The sequence below is a fragment of the Pseudophryne corroboree genome, unplaced genomic scaffold (assembly GCF_028390025.1).
Source record: "Pseudophryne corroboree isolate aPseCor3 unplaced genomic scaffold, aPseCor3.hap2 scaffold_1286, whole genome shotgun sequence".
Taxonomy (NCBI): Eukaryota; Metazoa; Chordata; class Amphibia; order Anura; family Myobatrachidae; genus Pseudophryne; species Pseudophryne corroboree.
This window is the reverse complement of record NW_026967911.1, coordinates 144282-157151: the sequence shown is the minus strand read 5'-3', so window position 1 is coordinate 157151 and position 12870 is coordinate 144282. Positions and strand designations below refer to the sequence as shown.

Sequence of the window (12870 nt, the reverse complement as noted above, 5' to 3'; positions counted from 1 at the left end):
AAGCTAAAATATCAATCCCAGTTTTGGATTACTTTAATGAACAAAAAAAAAATGCATATAGCAAAGGATAGTTTCAATCTGCCTACCTCTGGGTTATGGGCCCAGCATGCTTCCAGTGCAGTACTCTGCTGCACATGTAAGTGCAAGAGATCCTGAAGCACTCACTCATCATGCGAAAGTACCAATGTGTTTCTTCATTGGTTGCTGGAAGAAACATCTTACAAAAACTCTCCAGATTATTGACTTTTTAAAGTTTTTCTAGGAAACGTTCTAGATGAATGCTTATTAGTCTTTGTCAGTATGTACTTTTTGCAAAGTGTCTCTGTGGCGCAATCGGTTAGTGTGTTCAGCTATTAATCAAAAGGTTGGTGGTTCAATCCCACCCAGGGACGTAATTGACCTTGTGATCAGATTTTGGTGATATTTAAGTAGACAAGTCAAAATTTCGAAAACCCCTGTTATGGTGTAGGGTACCTGGCCTTCTCTGATGTAATCAGAGTTAGATTTGATTCAGTGATTTTATAAAAACAGCTAGGAAGCACAATTTAGCAGTGGGTTGCAGAGAAAAAGAAATATGCTGGCAAAAAAATCCAATTGACTGATTAAACAGCTCTTCATTTTCTGGCTTTATTTTTATGCTAACAAATTTGTTCTCTGAAAAGTGTCCACAAAGCCAAGTATCTGATTAACATCTTTGTAGGGATGGTTTTTCACCTATTACTAAATTAAACTTGCTTCATTGGAAAGGCAGCAAGATGCATCCTCATTTCAATATCTACTGAAATAATACAGGTTGACACCAGGAAACATTAACGCCACTGCATCCTTGCTGCTTTCTCATGTGGAAGTCTGTTTAATGTGAAAACAAGGTGATATCTAATTAGCACACAGGTAAGGAATTAAGAAAATCTTTATTTAAGGGTGAAGATGTTTCTCACAAAATCGTTGCCCCAATGCATCATTGAAATTCAAGCTGGAAAGATGATTTTAATATATCACTTGTACATTTTGTATTGCTCTTCTGGTGACAATGTAGTTTGTTTTTGTCAATTACCATTTTAATAATCGGGTAAAGAAAATTAATTGGATTTTTGAAAGAAAACAATACTGTCAATATACTATTAAAACAAATTAAAATGGTAAAAGTTATTGTACTTTAAGTAAAAATAAAAGCTAAAATATCAATCCCAGTTTTGGATTACTTTAATGAACAAAAAAAAAATGCATATAGCAAAGGATAGTTTCAATCTGCCTACCTCTGGGTTATGGGCCCAGCATGCTTCCAGTGAAGTACTCTGCTGCACATGTAAGTGCAAGAGATCCTGAAGCACTCACTCATCATGCGAAAGTACCAATGTGTTTCTTCATTGGTTGCTGGAAGAAACATCTTACAAAAACTCTCCAGATTATTGACTTTTTAAAGTTTTTCTAGGAAACGTTCTAGATGAATGCTTATTAGTCTTTGTCAGTATGTACTTTTTGCAAAGTGTCTCTGTGGCGCAATCGGTTAGTGTGTTCAGCTATTAATCAAAAGGTTGGTGGTTCAATCCCACCCAGGGATGTAATTGACCTTGTGATCAGATTTTGGTGATATTTAAGTAGACAAGTCAAAATTTCGAAAACCCCTGTTATGGTGTAGGGTACCTGGCCTTCTCTGATGTAATCAGAGTTAGATTTGATTCAGTGATTTTATAAAAACAGCTAGGAAGCACAATTTAGCAGTGGGTTGCAGAGAAAAAGAAATATGCTGGCAAAAAAATCCAATTGACTGATTAAACAGCTCTTCATTTTCTGGCTTTATTTTTATGCTAACAAATTTGTTCTCTGAAAAGTGTCCACAAAGCCAAGTATCTGATTAACATCTTTGTAGGGATGGTTTTTCACCTATTACTAAATTAAACTTGCTTCATTGGAAAGGCAGCAAGATGCATCCTCATTTCAATATCTACTGAAATAATACAGGTTGACACCAGGAAACATTAACGCCACTGCATCCTTGCTGCTTTCTCATGTGGAAGTCTGTTTAATGTGAAAACAAGGTGATATCTAATTAGCACACAGGTAAGGAATTAAGAAAATCTTTATTTAAGGGTGAAGATGTTTCTCACAAAATCGTTGCCCCAATGCATCATTGAAATTCAAGCTGGAAAGATGATTTTAATATATCACTTGTACATTTTGTATTGCTCTTCTGGTGACAATGTAGTTTGCTTTTGTCAATAACCATTTTAATAATCGGGTAAAGAAAATTAATTGGATTTTTGAAAGAAAACAATACTGTCAATATACTATTAAAACAAATTAAAATGGTAAAAGTTATTGTACTTTAAGTAAAAATAAAAGAGCAAAAATATCAATCCCAGTTTTGGATTACTTTAATTAACAAAAAAAAATGCATATAGCAGAGGATAGTTTCAATCTGCCTACCTCTGGGTTATGGACCCAGCATGCTTCCATTACAGTACTCTGCTGCACATGTAAGTGCAAGAGATCCTGAAGCACTCACTCATCATGGGAAAGTACCAATGTGTTTCTTCATTGGTTGATGGAAGAAACATCATACAAAAACTCTCCACATTATTGACTTTTTAAAATGTTTCTAGGAATCGTTCTAGATGAATGCTTATTAGCCTTTGTCAGTATGTACTTTTGCAAAGTGTCGCGGTGGCGCAATCAGTTAGTGTGTAAGGCTATTAACCAAAAGGTTGGTGGTTCAATCCCACCCAGGGACTTAATTGACCTTGTTATCAGATTTTGGTGATCTTTAAGTAGACAAGTCAAAATTTCAAACCCCCTGTTATGGTGTAGGGTACCTGGCCTTCTCTGATGTAATCAGAGTTAGATTTGATTCAGTGATTTTATAAAAACAGCTAGGAAGCACAATTTAGCAGTGGGTTGCAGAGAAAAAGAAAAATGCTGGCAGAAAAATCCAATTGAGTGATTAAACAGCTCTTCATTTTCTGGCTTTATTTTTATGCTAACTAATTTGTTCTCTGAAAAGTGTCCACAAAGCCAAGTATCTGATTAACATATTTGTAGGGATGGTTTTTCACCTATTACTAAATTAAACTTGCTTCATTGGAAAGGCAGCAAGATGCATCCTCATTTCAATATCTACTGAAATAATACAGGTTGACACCAGGAAACATTAACGCCACTGCATCCTTGCTGCTTTCTCATGTGGAAGTCTGTTTAATGTGAAAACAAGGTGATATCTAATTAGCACACAGGTAAGGAATTAAGAAAATCTTTATTTAAGGGTGAAGATGTTTCTCACAAAATCGTTGCCCCAATGCATCATTGAAATTCAAGCTGGAAAGATGATTTTAATATATCACTTGTACATTTTGTATTGCTCTTCTGGTGACAATGTAGTTTGTTTTTGTCAATTACCATTTTAATAATAGGGTAAAGAAAATTAAGTGGATTTTTGAAAGAAAACAATACTGTCAATATACTATTAAAACAAATTAAAATGGTAAAAGTTATTGTACTTTAAGTAAAAATAAAAGCTAAAATATCAATCCCAGTTTTGGATTACTTTAATGAACAAAAAAAAATGCATATAGCAAAGGATAGTTTCAATCTGCCTACCTCTGGGTTATGGACCCAGCATGCTTCCATTGCAGTACTCTGCTGCACATGTAAGTGCAAGAGATCCTGAAGCACTCACTCATCATGCGAAAGTACCAATGTGTTTCTTCATTGGTTGCTGGAAGAAACATCTTACAAACACTCTCCAGATTATTGACTTTTTAAAGTTTTTCTAGGAAACGTTCTAGATGAATGCTTATTAGTCTTTGTCAGTATATACTTTTCGCAAAGTGTCTCTGTGGCGCAATCGGTTAGTGTGTGCAGCTATTAATCAAAAGGTTGGTGGTTCAATCCCACCCAGGGACGTAATTGACCTTGTGATCAGATTTTGGTGATATTTAAGTAGACAAGTCAAAATTGCAAACCCCCTCTTATGGTGTAGGGTACCTGGCCTTCTCTGATGTAATCAGAGTTAGATTTGATTCAGTGATGTTATAAAAACAGCTAGGAAGCACAATTTAGCAGTGGGTTGCAGAGAAAAAGAAATATGCTGGCAGAAAAATCCAATTGAATGATTAAACAGCTCTTCATTTTCTGGCTTTATTTTTATGCTAACTAATTTGTTCTCTGAAAAGTGTCCACAAAGCCAAGTATCTGATTAACATATTTGTAGTGATGGTTTTTCACCTATTACTAAATTAAACTTGCTTCATTGGAAAGGCAGCAAGATGCATCCTCATTTCAATATCTACTGAAATAATACAGGTTGACACCAGGAAACATTAACGCCACTGCATCCTTGCTGCTTTCTCATGTGGAAGTCTGTTTAATGTGAAAACAAGGTGATATCTAATTAGCACACAGGTAAGGAATTAAGAAAATCTTTATTTAAGGGTGAAGATGTTTCTCACAAAATCGTTGCCCCAATGCATCATTGAAATTCAAGCTGAAAAGATGATTTTAATATATCACTTGTACATTTTGTATTGCTCTTCTGGTGACAATGTAGTTTGTTTTTGTCAATTACCATTTTAATAATCGGGTAAAGAAAATTAATTGGATTTTTGAAAGAAAACAATACTGTCAATATACTATTAAAAAAAATTAAAATGGTAAAAGTTATTGTACTTTAAGTAAAAATAAAAGCTAAAATATCAATCCCAGTTTTGGATTACTTTAATGAACAAAAAAAAAATGCATATAGCAAAGGATAGTTTCAATCTGCCTACCTCTGGGTTATGGGCCCAGCATGCTTCCAGTGCAGTACTCTGCTGCACATGTAAGTGCAAGAGATCCTGAAGCACTCACTCATCATGCGAAAGTACCAATGTGTTTCTTCATTGGTTGCTGGAAGAAACATCTTACAAAAACTCTCCAGATTATTGACTTTTTAAAGTTTTTCTAGGAAACGTTCTAGATGAATGCTTATTAGTCTTTGTCAGTATGTACTTTTTGCAAAGTGTCTCTGTGGCGCAATCGGTTAGTGTGTTCAGCTATTAATCAAAAGGTTGGTGGTTCAATCCCACCCAGGGACGTAATTGACCTTGTGATCAGATTTTGGTGATATTTAAGTAGACAAGTCAAAATTTCGAAAACCCCTGTTATGGTGTAGGGTACCTGGCCTTCTCTGATGTAATCAGAGTTAGATTTGATTCAGTGATTTTATAAAAACAGCTAGGAAGCACAATTTAGCAGTGGGTTGCAGAGAAAAAAGAAATATGCTGGCAAAAAAATCCAATTGACTGATTAAACAGCTCTTCATTTTCTGGCTTTATTTTTATGCTAACATGAAGGTGCTTCTCCCAGGGCAAGGCTCACCCATTGCACTCTGGGTGTGCTGCCCCTGCGATTTCCCCAAATGTGGGAAACTTGACTGCATAATTTGTGTTTCCCCTGGTCGGCTCTCGTATAATTCAGATCTCTTTGTCTCAGGTCTCTCTCCAGCCTAGTTTGCTGTCTGTTTCCACTTCTCTTTTCTTCAGCCGCTCCCTTCTATACCCTTGTGCACTATCCTGACTTCTCCTCCAGTCTGCTTACTTTGTGCCTTCCAATGCACAATGCAAACTACAGGAAGTGCTGCAGGGCCCACACCCTTTTACTTGCCTTACAGAGCAGCTCTGGAGCTGTTACAGTGCCCAGCTGCTGCAAGAAATCAGCTTGAATGCTTCAGGGGATGGGGCATGGCCAACATGAGCCCCACACCAAAGGAGGGTGGAGGTGTTTAATGCGAACTAGGGGTCATCCAAGCACCGCAAAAGGCCGCCATGCCCTGCACGCCCATTTTCTCTTTTCATATGCAGATGAGGGTTGAAGCCAACTTTGACCCACTGCTTGGATGACATCACCGTATGCAAATCCGTCTTCTGCAGAACTTCCCCCAGGAATGCTTGCACTAGTTGTTGCATTTGGTTTGTTGTTTGGGGGTGCTTCAGTATTAGGCAGCCTTCTGCCCTCCCATGTTCATCTGAAAATATGTGTTCTCCCTGCAGTTGTTGTCCCCAGATGAGAGTTCCCTTGTGCTGCCTCAGTTGAATCTCCTTTACTTGACAGAGATGTGCATGAGCAGCGGCCCTCCCCAGCCCTATTCCAAATCATACTTATTTTGCATAGGAGATACCATGGTCATGAAGATTGTTCTCCCAGGGTGAGGTTCATTCATTGCATTTTGGGTATGCTGACCCCTGTGATTTCCCCAAATGTGGGAAACTTGACTGCATTATTTGTGGTAGTGGGGGACTGTGTTTGTGCTTTCCTCTGGTCAGCTCTGGTAAAAGTCAGATTTCTTTGTCTCAGATTTTCCTCTAGCCTTGTTCTTCTTTCGAGAGTTCCCTTGTGCTGCCTCAGTTGGATCTCCTTCACTTTACAGGGGGGTACCCGAGCAGCGACCCTCCCCAGCTCTAGCCCAACTCCTACTTACCTGCCAGGTGAGATACTATGATCATGAAGGTGCTTCTCCCAGGGCAAGGCTCACCCATTGCACTCTGGGTGTGCTGCCCCTGCGATTTCCCCAAATGTGGGAAACTTGACTGCATAATTTGTGTTTCCCTTGGTCGGCTCTCGTATAATTCAGATCTCTTTGTCTCAGGTCTCTCTCCAGCCTAGTTTGCTGTCTGTTTCCACTTCTCTTTTCTTCAGCCGCTCCCTTCTATACCCTTGTGCACTATCCTGACTTCTCCTCCCGTCTGCTTACTTTGTGCCTTCCAATGCACAATGCAAACTACAGGTAGTGCTTCAGGGCCCACACCCTTTTACTTGCCTTACAGAGCAGCTCTGGAGCTGTTACAGTGCCCAGCTGCTGCAAGAAATCAGCTTGAATGCTTCAGGGGATGGGGCATGGCCAACATGAGCCCCACACCAAAGGAGGGTGGGGGTGTTTAATGCGAACTAGGGGTCATCCAAGCACTGCAAAAGGCCGCCATGCCCTGCATGCCCCTTTTCTCTTTTCATATGCAGATGAGGGTTCCAGTCAACTTTGGCCCACTGCTTGGATAACATCACCATATGCAAATCCGTCTGCTGCAGACCTTCCCCCAGGAGTGCTTGTACTAGTTGTTGCATATGGTTTGATATTTGATGGTGCTTCAGTATTAGGCAGCCTTCCGCCCTCCCATGTTCATCTGAAAAGATGTGGTCTCCCTGCAGTTGTTGTCCCCAGATGAGAGTTCCCTTGTGCTGCCTCAGTTGAATCTCCTTTGCTTGACAGAGATGTGCCTGAGCAGCGGCCCTCACCAGCCCTATCCCAAATCATACTTATTTTGCATAGGAGATACCATGGTCATGAAGATTGTTCTCCCAGGGTGAGGTTCATTCATTGCATTCTGGGTATGCTGACCCCTGTGATTTTCCCAAATGTGGGAAACTCGACTGCATTATTTGTGGTAGTGGGGGACTGTGTTTGTGCTTTCCTCTGGTCAGCTCTGGTAAAAGTCAGATTTCTTTGTCTCAGATCTTCCTCTAGCCTTGTTCTTCTTTCGAGAGTTCCCTGGTGCTGCCTCAGTTGGATCTCCTTCACTTCACAGGGGGGAACCCGAGCAGCGACCCTCCCCAGCTCTAGCCCAACTCCTACTTACCTGCCAGGTGAGATACTATGATCATGAAGGTGCTTCTCCCAGGGCAAGGCTCACCCATTGCACTCTGGGTGTGCTGCCCCTGCGATTTCCCCAAATGTGGGAAACTTGACTGCATAATTTGTGTTTCCCCTGGTCGGCTCTCGTATAATTCAGATCTCTTTGTCTCAGGTCTCTCTCCAGCCTAGTTTGCTGTCTGTTTCCACTTCTCTTTTCTTCAGCCGCTCCCTTCTATACCCTTGTGCACTATCCTGACTTCTCCTCCCGTCTGCTTACTTTGTGCCTTCCAATGCACAATGCGAACTACAGGTAGTGCTGCAGGGCCCACACCCTTTTACTTGCCTTACAGAGCAGCTCTGGAGCTGTTACAGTGCCCAGCTGCTGCAAGAAATCAGCTTGAATGCTTCAGGGGCTGGGGCATAGCCAACATGAGCCCCACACCAAAGGAGGGTGGAGGTGTTTAATGCAAACTAGGGGTCAGCCAAGCGCCGCAAAAGGCCACCATGCCCTGCACGCCCCTTTTCTCTTTTCATATGCAGACGAGGGTTGAAGCCAACTTTGACCCACTGCTTGGATGACATAACCATATGCAAATCCATCTGCGGCAGGCCTTCCCCCAGGAATGCTTGCACTAGTTGTTGCATTTGGTTTGTTGTTTGGGGGTGCTTCAGTATTAGGCAGCCTTCTGCCCTCCCATGTTCATCTGAAAATATATGTTCTCCCTGCAGTTGTTGTCCCAAGATGAGAGTTCCCTTGTGCTGCCTCAGTTGAATCTCCTTTACTTGACAGAGATGTGCATGAGCAGCGGCCCTCCCCAGCCCTATTCCAAATCATACTTATTTTGCATAGGAGATACCATGGTCATGAAGATTTTTCTCCCAGGGTGAGGTTCATTCATTGCATTTTGGGTATGCTGACCCCTGTGATTTCCCCAAATGTCGGAAACTTGACTGCATTATTTGTGGTAGTGGGAGACTGTGTTTGTGCTTTCCTCTGGTCAGCTCTGGTAAAAGTCAGATTTCTTTGTCTCAGATTTTCCTTTAGCCTTGTTCTTCTTTCGAGAGTTCCCTTGTGCTGCCTCAGTTGGATCTCCTTCACTTTACAGGGGGGTACCCGAGCAGCGACCCTCCCCAGCTCTAGCCCAACTCCTACTTACCTGCCAGGTGAGATACTATGATCATGAAGGTGCTTCTCCCAGGGCAAGGCTCACCCATTGTACTCTGGGTGTGATGCTCCTGCGATTTCCCCAAATGTGGGAATCTTGACTGCATAATTTGTGTTTCCCCTGGTCGGCTCACGTATAATTCAGATCTCTTTGTCTCAGGTCTCTCTCCAGCCTAGTTTGCTGTCTGTTTCCACTTCTCTTTTCTTCAGCCGCTCCCTTCTATACCCTTGTGCACTATCCTGACTTCTCCTCCCATCTGCTTACTTTGTGCCTTCCAATGCACAATGCAAACTACAGGTAGTGCTGCAGGGCCCACACCCTTTTACTTGCCTTACAGAGCAGCTCTGGAGCTGTTACAGTGCCCAGCTGCTGCAAGAAATCAGCTTGAATGCTTCAGGGGCTGGGGCATAGCCAACATGAGCCCCACACCGAAGGAGGGTGGAGGTGTTTAATGCGAACTAGGGGTCATCCAAGCACCGCAAAAGGCCGCCATGCCCTGCACGCCCCTTTTCTCTTTTCATATGCAGATGAGGGTTGAAGCCAACTTTGACCCACTGCTTGGATGACATCACCGTATGCAAATCCATCTTCTGCAGAACTTCCCCCAGGAATGCTTGCACTAGTTGTTGCATTTGGTTTGTTGTTTGGGGGTGCTTCAGTATTAGGCAGCCTTCTGCCCTCCCATGTTCATCTGAAAATATGTGTTCTCCCTGCAGTTGTTGTCCCCAGATGAGAGTTCCCTTGTGCTGCCTCAGTTGAATCTCCTTTACTTGACAGAGATGTGCATGAGCAGCGGCCCTTCCCAGCCCTATTCCAAATCATACTTATTTTGCATAGGAGATACCATGGTCATGAAGATTGTTCTCCCAGGGTGAGGTTCATTCATTGCATTTTGGGTATGCTGACCTCTGTGATTTCCCCAAATGTGGGAAACTTGACTGCATTATTTGTGGTAGTGGGGGACTGTGTTTGTGCTTTCCTCTGGTCAGCTCTGGTAAAAGTCAGATTTCTTTGTCTCAGATTTTCCTCTAGCCTTGTTCTTCTTTCGAGAGTTCCCTTGTGCTGCCTCAGTTGGATCTCCTTCACTTTACAGGGGGGTACCCGAGCAGCGACCCTCCCCAGCTCTAGCCCAACTCCTACTTACCTGCCAGGTGAGATACTATGATCATGAAGGTGCTTCTCCCAGGGCAAGGCTCACCCATTGCACTCTGAGTGTGCTGCCCCTGCGATTTCCCCAAATGTGGGAAACTTGACTGCATAATTTGTGTTTCCCCTGGTCGGCTCTCGTATAATTCAGATCTCTTTGTCTCAGGTCTCTCTCCAGCCTAGTTTGCTGTCTGTTTCCACTTCTCTTTTCTTGAGCCGCTCCCTTCTATGCCCTTGCGCACTATCCTGACTTCTCCTCCTGTCTGCTTACTTTGTGCCTTCCAACGCACAATGCGAACTACAGGTAGTGCTGCAGGGCCCACACCCTTTTACTTGCCTTACAGAGCAGCTCTGGAGCTGTTACAGTGCCCAGCTGCTGCAAGAAATCAGCTTGAATGCTTCAGGGGCTGGGGCATAGCCAACATGAGCCCCACACCAAAGGAGGGTGGAGGTGTTTAATGCAAACTAGGGGTCAGCCAAGCGCCGCAAAAGGCCACCATGCCCTGCACGCCCCTTTTCTCTTTTCATATGCAGACGAGGGTTGAAGCCAACTTTGACCAACTGCTTGGATGACATCACCATATGCAAATCCATCTGCGGCAGGCCTTCCCCCAGGAATGCTTGCACTAGTTGTTGCATTTGGTTTGTTGTTTGGGGGTGCTTCAGTATTAGGCAGCCTTCTGCCCTCCCATGTTCATCTGAAAATATATGTTCTCCCTGCAGTTGTTGTCCCAAGATGAGAGTTCCCTTGTGCTGCCTCAGTTGAATCTCCTTTACTTGACAGAGATGTGCATGAGCAGCGGCCCTCCCCAGCCCTCTTCCAAATCATACTTATTTTGCATAGGAGATACCATGGTCATGAAGATTTTTCTCCCAGGGTGAGGTTCATTCATTGCATTTTGGGTATGCTGACCCCTGTGATTTCCCCAAATGTGGGAAACTCGACTGCATTATTTGTGGTAGTGGGAGGCTGTGTTTGTGATTTCTTCTGGTCAGCTCTGGTAAAAGTCAGATTTCTTTGTTTCAGATTTTCCTTTAGCCTTGTTCTTCTTTCGAGAGTTCCCTTGTGCTGCCTCAGTTGGATCTCCTTCACTTAACAGGGGGGTGCCCGAGCAGCGACCCTCCCTAGCTCTAGCCCAACTCCTACTTACCTGCCAGGTGAGATACTATGATCATGAAGGTGCTTCTCCCAGGGCAAGGCTCACCCATTGCACTCTGGGTGTGCTGCCCCTGCGATTTCCCCAAATGTGGGAAACTTGACTGCATAATTTGTGTTTCCCCTGGTCGGCTCTCGTATAATTCAGATCTCTTTGTCTCAGATCTCTCTCCAGCCTAGTTTGCTGTCTGTTTCCACTTCTCTTTTCTTCAGCCGCTCCCTTCTATACCCTTGTGCACTATCCTGACTTCTCCTCCCGTCTGCTTACTTTGTGCCTTCCAATGCACAATGCAAACTACAGGTAGTGCTGCAGGGCCCACACCCTTTTACTTGCCTTACAGAGCGTCTCTGGAGCTGTTACAGTGCCCAGCTGCTGCAAGAAATCTGCTTGAATGCTTCAGGGGATGGGACATGGCCAACATGAGCCCCACACCAAAGGAGGGTGGAGCAGAAGGCTGCCTAATACTGAAGCACCCCCAAACAACAAACCAAATGCAACAACTAGTGCAAGCATTCCTGGGGGAAGGCCTGCCGCAGATGGATTTGCATATGGTGATGTCATCCAAGCAGTGGGTCAAAGGTGGCTTCAACCCTCGTCTGCATATAAAAACAGAAAAGGGGCGTGCAGGGCATGGTGGCCTTTTGCGGCGCTTGACTGACCCCTAGTTTGCATTAAACACCTCCACCCTCCTTCGGTGTGGGGCTCATGTTGGCTATGCCCCAGCCCCTGAAGCATTCAAGCTGATTTCTTGCAGCAGCTGGCCACTGTAACAGCTCCAGAGCTGCTCTGTAAGGCAAGTAAAAGGGTGTGGGCCCTGCAGCACTACCTGTAGTTTGCATTGTGCATTGGAAGGCACAAAGTAAGCAGACGGGAGAAGTCAGGATAGTGCACAAGGGTATAGAAGGGAGCGGCTGAAGAAAAGAGAAGTGGAAACAGACAGCAAACTAGGCTGGAGAGAGACCTGAGACAAAGAGATCTGAATTATACGAGAGCCGACCAGGGGAAACACAAATTATGCAGTCAAGTTTCCCACATTTGGGGAAATCGCAGGAGCAGCACACCCAGAGTACAATGGGTGAGCCTTGCCCTGGGAGAAGCACCTTCATGATCATAGTATCTCACCTGGCAGGTAAGTAGGAGTTGGGCTAGAGCTGGGGAGGGTCGCTGCTCGGGTACCCCCCTGTAAAGTGAAGGAGATCCAACTGAGGCAGCACAAGGGAACTCTCGAAAGAAGAACAAGGCTAAAGGAAAATCTGAGACAAAGAAATCTGACTTTTACCAGAGCTGACCAGAAGAAATCACAAACACAGCCTCCCACTACCACAAATAATGCAGTCAAGTTTCCCACATTTGGGGAAATCACAGGGGTCAGCATACCCAAAATGCAATGAATAAACCTCACCCTGGGAGAAAAATCTTCATGACCATGGTATCTCCTATGCAAAATAAGTATGATTTGGAATAGGGCTGGGGAGGGCCGCTGCTCATGCACATCTCTGTCAAGTAAAGGAGATTTAACTGAGGCAACACAAGGGAACTCTCATCTGGGGACAACAACTGCAGGGAGAACATATATTTTCAGATGAACATGGGAGGGCAGAAGGCTGCCTAATACTGAAGCACCCCCAAACAACAAACCAAATGCAACAACTAGTGCAAGCATTCCTGGGGGAAGGCCTGCCGCAGATGGATTTGCATATGGTGATGTCATCCAAGCAGTGGGTCAAAGTTGGCTTCAACCCTCGTCTGCATATGAAAAGAGAAAAGGGGCGTGCAGGGCATGGCGGCCTTTTGCGGTGCT

General features: G+C 43.8%; 11 non-coding genes and 1 pseudogene across 11 annotated transcripts; 10 read left to right on the top strand and 2 right to left on the bottom strand.

Annotated features, from left to right (window-relative positions):
* Positions 1–6127: 6127 nt before the first annotated feature.
* On the top strand, positions 6128–6291 carry LOC134993556 (U1 spliceosomal RNA). The gene has a single exon (XR_010197336.1). It is a non-coding gene; the product is annotated as a U1 spliceosomal RNA (small nuclear RNA).
* A 152-nt stretch (positions 6292–6443) lies between these two features.
* Positions 6444–6606, top strand: LOC134993546 (U1 spliceosomal RNA). Its single transcript, XR_010197327.1, has one exon. It is a non-coding gene; the product is annotated as a U1 spliceosomal RNA (small nuclear RNA).
* Positions 6607–7280: 674 nt separating this feature from the next.
* LOC134993545 (U1 spliceosomal RNA) lies at positions 7281–7444 on the top strand. Its single transcript, XR_010197326.1, has one exon. It is a non-coding gene; the product is annotated as a U1 spliceosomal RNA (small nuclear RNA).
* A 152-nt stretch (positions 7445–7596) lies between these two features.
* On the top strand, positions 7597–7759 carry LOC134993542 (U1 spliceosomal RNA). Its single transcript, XR_010197323.1, has one exon. It is a non-coding gene; the product is annotated as a U1 spliceosomal RNA (small nuclear RNA).
* A 674-nt stretch (positions 7760–8433) lies between these two features.
* On the top strand, positions 8434–8597 carry LOC134993540 (U1 spliceosomal RNA). Its single transcript, XR_010197321.1, has one exon. It is a non-coding gene; the product is annotated as a U1 spliceosomal RNA (small nuclear RNA).
* A 152-nt stretch (positions 8598–8749) lies between these two features.
* LOC134993553 (U1 spliceosomal RNA) lies at positions 8750–8901 on the top strand (annotated as a pseudogene).
* A 685-nt stretch (positions 8902–9586) lies between these two features.
* LOC134993534 (U1 spliceosomal RNA) lies at positions 9587–9750 on the top strand. Its single transcript, XR_010197316.1, has one exon. It is a non-coding gene; the product is annotated as a U1 spliceosomal RNA (small nuclear RNA).
* A 152-nt stretch (positions 9751–9902) lies between these two features.
* LOC134993552 (U1 spliceosomal RNA) lies at positions 9903–10065 on the top strand. Its single transcript, XR_010197333.1, has one exon. It is a non-coding gene; the product is annotated as a U1 spliceosomal RNA (small nuclear RNA).
* A 674-nt stretch (positions 10066–10739) lies between these two features.
* Positions 10740–10903, top strand: LOC134993538 (U1 spliceosomal RNA). The gene has a single exon (XR_010197319.1). It is a non-coding gene; the product is annotated as a U1 spliceosomal RNA (small nuclear RNA).
* A 152-nt stretch (positions 10904–11055) lies between these two features.
* On the top strand, positions 11056–11218 carry LOC134993541 (U1 spliceosomal RNA). The gene has a single exon (XR_010197322.1). It is a non-coding gene; the product is annotated as a U1 spliceosomal RNA (small nuclear RNA).
* An 825-nt stretch (positions 11219–12043) lies between these two features.
* LOC134993549 (U1 spliceosomal RNA) lies at positions 12044–12206 on the bottom strand. Its single transcript, XR_010197330.1, has one exon. It is a non-coding gene; the product is annotated as a U1 spliceosomal RNA (small nuclear RNA).
* Positions 12207–12358: 152 nt separating this feature from the next.
* Positions 12359–12522, bottom strand: LOC134993536 (U1 spliceosomal RNA). Its single transcript, XR_010197318.1, has one exon. It is a non-coding gene; the product is annotated as a U1 spliceosomal RNA (small nuclear RNA).
* Between the last annotated feature and the right edge of the window lie 348 nt (positions 12523–12870).